Below are 9,986 nucleotides of genomic sequence, written 5' to 3' on the forward strand. Positions count from 1 at the left end.
GAGACAAATTATCTTTTTGAGCATGGCATGGCATGTGCATCCATCTCATGAGACTGTATAAATGGTATATACTTTGTTAAGAATTCTCGACTAGACTTTGTGCTCACCGCTAGTGGATTTTGTTATAGGAAAAACTGTTATGACCCTACGAAAGTGGAGGCGTGGAGAATATTTTGGGAGCACGAGGCTCTTATCTTTTGTTGCTTTAATTGTTATAAGCCAAGGGCTATATTTGTGTGAGTTAGAAAACCATTTACTTTTAATCTAGGCAAGGCCTTGAAAATTTGTAACCTCTAAGGCATTATCTTGAATAAGACTGAAAAATGATTTGACTCGATTATGTCAATTAGTTTCACGTTGTAAACTCAAGAAATGTAATGAAACAAGTAGTTAAATTCTGTTTATGTAAAAAGAATCGCATGTGTGCATGTCAGATAATTACACGAGAAGTTATGATTCTACATGTTTAAAGGATATTATGATGAAGTAGTATGTCTATTTATTTTGGGGCATTACACAGGATGACAAAAAATTGGTTGGAAAACATCGGAGTAGTCCATGACAAGATTGGGAGGAGGACAGTTAAACAATAACAATGCTATAAAAATAGAACCAGTAAAAGAGGTGACTGATGGATATGGAACGTTGAAAATTCTAGGAACCAGTCTGAAATGTGCAAAAGCTAATGTAAAACTTGATAAACTGGTCATTGAAAGTGTTAGATATACTACCATATTATGCATTACCATATTGTGTTTTACCAAACTTAGCTTCTCATTCTCCTAGATAAAAGACTCTGTATTCACTCATATTCATTCATTGAAATATACAGAGTTATATTCTTTCTCTCTCTCTCTCTCTCTCTCTCTCTCTCTCTCTCTCTCAGTTTCTCTCTATTCTCATAATATGGTATCAGAGCACAAGTTCTAAACCTTCCTCCTTGGCTCTTGTACCAGCGCTCTCAGCCATTGGTAACTTTAATTTAATTGGTTGTTTCTCTGCTCTATCACTAGTGGTCGTAATCACAAAAATATGACCATCATCATACTCGTTTCTTTCAAACAATTCTAGAGCCACCAACCATGCCTCAAAAGAAGGCCAGACGCGCTCTCATACACCACTTGTTTCCAGGCACGTCGTTCAAGACGCCACCAATCTCTGTACACGCTACCATGCGCCATTTGCTAGATGATCCCACGCCACATGTCTGTCACACGCGCATACTTCCACTACAGTCTTCGTTAATGTTAGCCCTAGGTGTGTCCCCAACGTTAGTGCACCTGCTGACGTTAGCCTTACCCTATGCTGACGTCACATGTACTTCCTGATTGGTGGAGGCTCTTTTCAGGCTAGTGCACTTATTTTTTGACCTATTTTGGGCCAACTGAACTTGATTCCTTACTATTTTTGACCTTTCGGATTCACTGGTGCACTCAGTTTTACCCAGTTCTATTTCGACACTATCAGACCTTTTTTATGAGTTATATTTTGATCAATCTATGGTCCGTTCAAACAACTCTTCTCAGTACAGTGGTTCTTCTAAACTACCTACGACTCATAGTCGGTATCACTCTTCGACTTACTTTGCCTCAATTGCTACTCATCGCTAGCCACATACTCAGTATTCTCTAGGTCGCTCTTTTGCACCTTCACCAACCTACACTCTTCATGATATTAAAGCCATTGTGAAAAAGGTTCTTTCTGTTAGGTCCCTAAGTTTTGCCAATTCCGCGAACAAACATAGTATATCGAGTAGTAAAATTTCCTAGCAATTTGGCTTGTTCGCTCGAGCAAAGAACCTTTGGTCCTAGTAGTATTCACTATCTACAAAAATACTGAGAAGGATTATTGTGTGCTCAAGTGAGCCTTTTGGTGGCTCGAGCGAAGACACTTAAGGAATACACGCATATCAGTCTCATCGTTCAAGCGACAGTTCTTGCGCTCGAGCGACCATCGTGACCCTGTTTGCTATAAAGTTGAGTTTCAGTCAGATTTTAGGGTACGGCTTCCAAATCTTCTTTTAGAGAGTTAGGGTTTACTTTTGGAGCATCTTTGCTAGTTTCTTTGATGTTTGTTTGAGTTTAACTCATGGTTTGATAAGTATACATCAAAGGGTTGTTTGATTGTTCAATGCGAGAGTGTTCTTCTTTGGTGGATTTTGGAGATTCAAGCGTGGAGTCTTTGAAGGAGTTTGAAGCTGCTCGTGGTCATTGATTCGACATGGATGTTATGGATTAGACATCAAGCTGATCAATTCCGAGACGAAGGTGTTGGCAAAAGAGACACGGATTGTTGAAGACAATTTTACGGAGTTTAGGTAAATTGTTTGGTAAATTTGTGTTCTTTCTTTCTTCATAGTGGATTAATTTGTAGCGTTTCACTCGTGATTTTTTTATCACAATTAGAGGTGTTTCGACTATGATTTTTTCTACATAAAAATTGTTTATGTCGATTTATTAATTGTGAAACAACAATCTAAATCACTTTCATACATGTTAGATGATTTATATTATAAGTTTTGATTGTTTGGGAATTGTTGCAATTAAATTTATTACAAATCATGAATTGCGTAGGTTTTTCAATTGGTATCAGAGCAGGTCACTCTTTGTTTTTAATAAAACTATAGGAGTGTAATTTTGTGTGATTCATGTCATGGATTCAATTCGTGAAGGCAACTCGACTCATAGACCTCATTTACTTGACGGGACAAACTATTCTTATTGGAAAGCTCGCTTGAGAGCATTTTTAAAATCTATTGATGAGAAAGTTTGGCACTGCGTCATCTATGGGTGGAGCGAACCTAGTGTCACCATCGATGGTGTTGATATCCCTAAACCTTTTGATAATTGGGATGCATTTGATTATCAAAACTCGAGTGGGAACAGTAAAGCGCTCAATTCTCTCTTTTGCTCCGTCACACCAGAAGAGTTTCGTCGTAGTTGTACGTGTGAAGTAACAAAAGAGGCTTGGGACATCCTTAAAACAATTCACGGGGGTACTACTGCTGTTGAAAGATCAAAACTTCAATGTCTCACCTCTTCCTTTAAAACTTTTTTATGCGAGATGATGAGATGTTTGATGATTTTTATGCCAAACTTAGTGACATTGTGAATTCTTGTTTCACACTTGGTGAAAAAAATTCCTGAATCTAAAGTTGTTAGAAAAATTTTGAAGTCCTTACTCGATAGGTTCCAATCAAAAGTGACAATTATAGAGGAGTCTTAGGCTGTTGAGAACCTCAAGCTTGATCAATTGGTTGGAAACTTGCAGACTTATGAAGCCCACCAGATTTCTAAGAAAAAACAAAAAGATAGTGTGGCTTTTACTAGTGCTCATGAGACTGCTAAGAACCCTGAGGTTGAAATTGATCTAGAGTAAAAAATGACAGCTATGTTTACCAAACAGTTCAAAAAAAAAATTTAAAAAAAAGATGCTTAATTTCAAGGACTCTAGTTCAAAAGATATGGATAATGAAAAATCTAAAACTTTTCCACCAAAAGGTGCTCCGAAAGGTGAGAAGAAGAATGTGAAAGGATAAGGTGTCAAGTGCTATGAATGCCAAGGGTTTGGGCATATCGCACTTGAATGTCCATCGAAAAAGAACCGAAAGAAAGTCTACACAGTGACTTGGGATGATGAAAGAGGTTCAGAGCAAGAAACTAAAGCAACCGAATCTGGTGAAGACGGAGATAGTACCTACATGGCATTCTACTCTTACGTCACTCAATCAATTGCAAAGCCAGTTGAGTTTTCTCGTAGGCCTAGTGTGCATCGTGCTCCTACTTTTGATGGGAGCAATTACTTGTATTGGAAGTGTAGAATGAGAGTGTATCTCAGAGCCTTTGATTTTGAGGGTTGGCGTACAATTGAGGGGAATGTTGAAGCACCATTTGTAATCGATCTGATCACCAACCAAAAGGTTAACAAGCCGACTGAGGAGTTGAGTGCTGCTGAAAGAGCTGACATGGAAAGTAGTGAAAAAGTTCTGAACACCATATGTGAAACCATTTCTGAAGAAGAACAACAACGGATTGCTAACTGCAACAATGCCAAAAAAGCATGGGATGTTCTTATGCAATTTCATGAAAGAGAATAGTCATCTTCACAACCATCTAGCAATGTTCATGCCTTAGTTGCTCGACTGGATACGCTCAAGGAAAAAGAGAACCAAAAAGAAGATGATGAAACCTCGAAAGATAATGATGAGAGTAATGGTAATGAACTTCAACAAGCCTATGAAAAGCTATATAGTGAATCTCTAAACCTATCCAAGATGAATGACAAACTCACTATCAAACTCAAAGCATGTGAGTTTGAGAATGTCAAGCTAAAGAAAGAGATTTCAGCAGCAATGAAGGATGTCATCAAGATCTCGAGTGATAGACAAGATCTCTGTGCAAAGCTTTTGACTTGTGAAACTTGAAAGGAATGAACTTCTGAAAATTTATGCCACATATGAAGAGAAGATGGAATCTTTTGAGATGACCCAAGTTGCACTGGAAGAGCTTGTTGGTCAGAAAGCAGAAGAACTGAAAGATGCTAGAGCCACGATTGATATGTGGAGTAGAGGGTCAAAGACACTGGAAGATATCATCGGGTCTCAACAAATGAGTTGTGACAAAATTGGGATAGGCTATAGTGATGCAACACCTCAAAAGGGAAAGGCCTCTACATCACATGACATGAAAACTTAAGCTAAGGGAAAGCTGAAGGTTTAACAAGATGATAAATCTCTCTATCTACCTAAAAGGGGTAAGATCAACAAAAGGGAGGTAAAACCTTTTGCTGAAGGTTTAACAAGATGATAAATCTCTCTATCTACCTAAAGGGGGTAAGATCAACAAAAGGGAGGTAAAATCTGTTTTTGTCTGTCATCATTATGGTAGGTATGGCCACATTTGCCCTTATTGTTATGAGTTATTTGGCAAGGTGTCTCAAAAAGTAAGAAATTTTAATTCTTCATGGGTTAGGAGACAACTTTACATGTCTAGGCGGAATACTAAGATTCATGATGGTGTTCACAACGCTAAGACTTTTACCAAGACTGCTAGTCTCACTTCTGTTAAGACAAAAAAGATTTAGGTGAGAAAGAATGACCTAATTTGTTTTGTTGTTCACACTGCCCTGAAAGCATGTGACTCACACATGTGGTATCTTGATAGTGGGTGCTCTCGTCATATGTCAGGTGACAAATCATACTTCACATCTCTTGAGAAATATGAAGGAAGAATTGTTACCTTTGGAGATGGCGGCACTTCTAGAGTCATTGGTAAGTGCTCTATAATTGTGGTCGGTCTACCCAAGCTTGAAAATGTCTTACTTGTTAAAGGCCTTAAAGTTAATCTTTTCAGCATTAGCCAAATGTGTGATTCTCATCATGAAGTATTATTTTCAAAAAATAAATGTGAAATTTTGGATAAAAAGGGAAATACCGTCATGTATGGGGTTCGCCCATCTAATAATTGCTTTGGGATTGTTAACATAAATGATCTCACTTGTCATTCTGCCATAATAAGTAATCTTGACTTGCGGCATCAAAGATTAGGTCATATGAATTTCAAAGACCTAACTAAGATTGCCAACAACGAAATTATGAGAGGAGTACCCAAAATGGGTAAGAATGCGAACCATGTGTGTAAGCCATGTCAATTAGGGAAGCATACTCGTGCCCTTCACAAAAAGGTGAATAGCTTAGCAACCAAGTGTCCTCTTAAAGTTGTTCATATGGATCTTATGGGACCCACTCGTACTGAGAGCATTGGAGGTGAAAGATATATTTATTTAACTATTGATGATTATACTCGTTTTTTTTAAGTTAACTTTTTAAGAGAAAAATCTGATACGTTTGATGCTTTCAAGTCTTTAGTCCTTAAAATCCAGAATGGACAAGGTGTTTCTATTGGGCGTATCATAAGAATCCAAACTGATCGCGGTCGTGAATTTGAAACTAGCTCGTTCTCGGATTTTTGTGATATGCATGGAATTAAGCATGATTTTTCTGTACCTATCACTCCACAGCAAAATGGAGTTATTGAGAGGAAAAACAGGGTTGTTTAAGAGATGGCTAGGGCCATGCCCCTTCGCAAGAAAGTTCCTCTTAAGTTTTGGGCTAAAGCCTTAAATACCGTTGTTTATGTTGTGAATTTTGTGTATTTAAGGCCCAACACTTTACAAACTCCTCATGAATTATGGAAAGGGCTGAAACTTAATGTAAAATATTTCAAAACTTTTGAGAGTAAATGTTACATCTTCAATGATAGAGAGCCTTTGGGCAAATTCGACTCCCGAAGTGATGAAAGTATTTTTCTAGGATATTCAACTGCTAGTAGAGCTTTTTGTGTTTATAACCTGTGTACTTTATCTTTGATGGAATCGATCAATGTGGTTGTAGATGACACAGGTTCCCCTATTGCATCTTTACATGAGGAAGAAAATGGTGATTCTAGAATTTTGGATATCGAACCACAACATCAAGGAGAAGCACAAGACCAAGCTTAAGAAGGCAAACCAGCACCAACCCCTATGACGAGTCCTAGTCCAAAGAGTGCACAAAGAGACACCACCAGCGATGCTCAAATCACTACCAATCATGGTTTGAAGTCATCAGCAAGGGTGAAACTGAATCATCCGGTTCAACAGGTGATTGGAAATGTCACAGACCGAATGAGAACCCGAAAACAAATTCAGGAGGAGGTTTCTTATATGTGTTATGTTTCATTAATTGAACCTAAGAATATAAAAGAGGCCTTACTAGGTGATAGTTGGGTCAATGCAATGCATGAAGAATTAGGTTAATTTGAACGTAACAAAGTTTGGACTCTTGTTGCCAGACCTAGAGACATGAATGTGATTTAAAGATAAATCTGATGAGAATGGTGCCGTGGCTAGAAATAAAGCTAGGTTGGTTGCTCAAGGCTACACACAAGTAGAGGGTGTTGACTATGATGAGACGTTTACCCCTATTGCATGCCTTGAATCTATTCATATTTTACTTGGTGTTGCATGCTTTCTAGGATTCAAATTGTTTCAAATGGATGTGAAAAGTGCCTTTCTAAATAGGTACTTGAGAGAAGAGGCTTACGTTGAACAACCAAAAGGGTTTGAGGACCCAAAATTTCTAAACCATGTCTATAAGTTAGACAAGGCTTTATATGGGTCGAACAAGCTCTCCAGGCTTGGTGTGATAGATTTACTACCTTCCTTATTGACAATGATTTTCAAAGGGGTAGTGAGGACAAGACCTTATTTGTAAAACATACTAAGTCTCATATACTTGTTACTCAAATTTATGTTGATAATTGTGTTTGGATCCACTTCTAATTCTCTTGTGAAATATTTCTCGGATTGCATGACACATGTGTAGAGACCCTAATTTTTGTAATTACCATTAAATCCCTAACCTTGAGTTTATTTCAATAAAGCTCTTGAATTTTCACTTAATTGCGTTTTAAACCCCAGAATCGGGAAGCATCGCGGATTAATTCGAGTAAACCCTAATCGATCCCGTAGATTAATAATCACGTTTAAAACCCTATTATTAATTATTAGACCCGAAAATTATAGATTAATCACTTTAAAAATCTTAATTCCTGATAATGCCGTTTTTGCTTAGTTTCTCGCTTTTGCTTGCGCTTTAATTTAACGAGACCCAAATTTATTATTTTAACTATTTTCTAATGTTAGTATATTGTATACTAAATATCAAGGTTTCATTAATTTAGACTTGGTCCCTATATACTTCTATTTTATTTCATTCCAAACCTTAATTGTAGTAATTTCTTAATTAATTTACTCATGCCTATTATTTTACGTTTATAAATACAAATATCTTATATATATATATATATATATATATTTCTTGGAGCCCAAGTAGTTGGCCATGTGATGGATGAAAGGGCCTTGATAGCAACTTTGACAAATTACACTTATAGAACTTGGCCCTTAAGAAACCTCTCAATCCTTCTCTCTCTATATATATATGCACACTTCTCCCTTCTTATTTTACACATTTTTCTTCCATGCACTAGAGGAGTGAGAGAGAGTGATCTTGGAAAAAAAAGAGAGAGGGGGAGAGAGAGGAAGAAGAGAAGAAGAAAAAGAAGAATTTTGTTAAGTCTTGTACAACAAAGGTAAACCTACATCACCTCTTCTCTCAAGTTCTTTTACCACTTGTTTTCCCCCTCCTAATACATGCTCTTTGTATATATATGTTGTAGTATAGGCCTACACTCTTGTATAAATGTGTATTAATCAACAAATGGTATGCTTCTCTTTCTTTCTTAAATTTCTAACAACAAATCTTTTCCCTCTCTTGAATTTATTTTCCTATCAAAACTCCATAAACTCGAAATATATTTTTATGGTGTAATATTTGGTATTTCTAGAGTATGTGATAATTTTGGTAGGACTTAAGGATGTATTTTTATAACCTAAATTTGTTTTTCTAAGTTTGTTACTTACAGAACCAGAAAAACAGTCAACTTTCTCTATTTTTATAAAATTCCAAAAAAATAATCTTAAGTCCATTTTTATGTCAAAATCTTAATCTTGGTGTTATATTTTAAATAAAATTTGTTTGAACTCGAGAGAGTAAGGGGTTCGAGAGAAAAACCGATTTGCGTAACTGTCAACGAATCTGGACAAATCTTGGTAATTCTAAATTATCTTAAAATCTAAAATACCTATCCTACTTTCGTAAATTGAATTTGAAACTAGACTTGTTTATCTACAAACTCACATGAGGCCAGGTACTTAGGCCCAATAAAAGTATTTTTTTCATAATTATTTTCAAACTGGTTCAAATCTGGAAAACTAAAAATTTGTGTTAATATGCTCTTATTTGGTTTGCAACTCTTATATTCTATGTTTCTTGAATGTTTTGGTCTCGATATGTAATCTATGATAAATTGTGAACTTGCTTTACCATGAATAAATTACTTGTTGTTTAGTTTGGATTCGTAATTATACTGACCATGCTTTGCTATAACTGAGAACATAATACACTTAAAAAGGGGAAATCAAATGGGATGGTAATGGGTTGTGATCATTGTATTAAATTTTATGAGATAATGAACGACAGATTCAAGAGTATGATATAGTGGAATGTATTCCATTTTTATGAAGTCTTGCGCAAGTGTGTTTTCGAATCCTAACACGGCATGGGAGGTATTCTGGTTGCTTAACAGAAATGGGAGGCATAAGGGTGGCAGTGAGGGTCTCACACAGGGAGAGTATCCCTGGAAGCCCGTTCCCTTGGGGCAGACCGTGATGTCACCACTCAGGTATGTAACCTCGGTGCGTGGGCATCATTGGTAATTGTGCAGTAAGAGTGGTTATGCGGTAAGCGACGCATTGGTATTGTATTAACCAAGGGGGAGTCAGAATTGCCCGTGGCCAGTATTAGTGGTTGGGTAGGAATGGCATTCTGCGGGGAGTTGCCTAGAACTAACTAAAATTGACTATTATTCATGAGAACTAAAATTTAATTATAAGCTCTGTTTAATTATAAGCTATGTTATGATTGTGCCGTTATGTTACGATTGTGCCGTTATGTTACTTGTGCATTTGGAATGGGAAAAAGGTTGGGGTGTGTGTGTTTACTGGACATTCCAAGCTCATGGCGTTTTATGCCAAGTGAAGGCGATTTTTACACCAAGAACGGAATCCCTAAAAGCTTTCAAGAACCATGGCTGCCTTAGAGATTAGATTTTATATTTTCTATATTTTGGATAATCTTTTTGTATCAAGGAACTGATTTGTATTTAAAGACTTGAGAAATTTTATCTGTAACTATTATTAATATTTTCTTTTAGTGTAATTATTTGTATTTTGTGCTTAAAAATGATGTGTATCTGCTAGTTAAACCCTGGTGTATCATTGTATCATATTATCAAAATTTGGGGCGTCACAACATGAGTTTGAAATGAGCATGATGGGAGAATTGTTTTTTTTTTTTGGGTCTCTAAATTAAACCCTCACCTTCGCGT

This window comes from Camellia sinensis, chromosome 5 (genome assembly GCF_055761805.1).
Source record: "Camellia sinensis isolate YWXY chromosome 5, ASM5576180v1, whole genome shotgun sequence".
NCBI classification, from domain to species: Eukaryota; Viridiplantae; Streptophyta; class Magnoliopsida; order Ericales; family Theaceae; genus Camellia; species Camellia sinensis.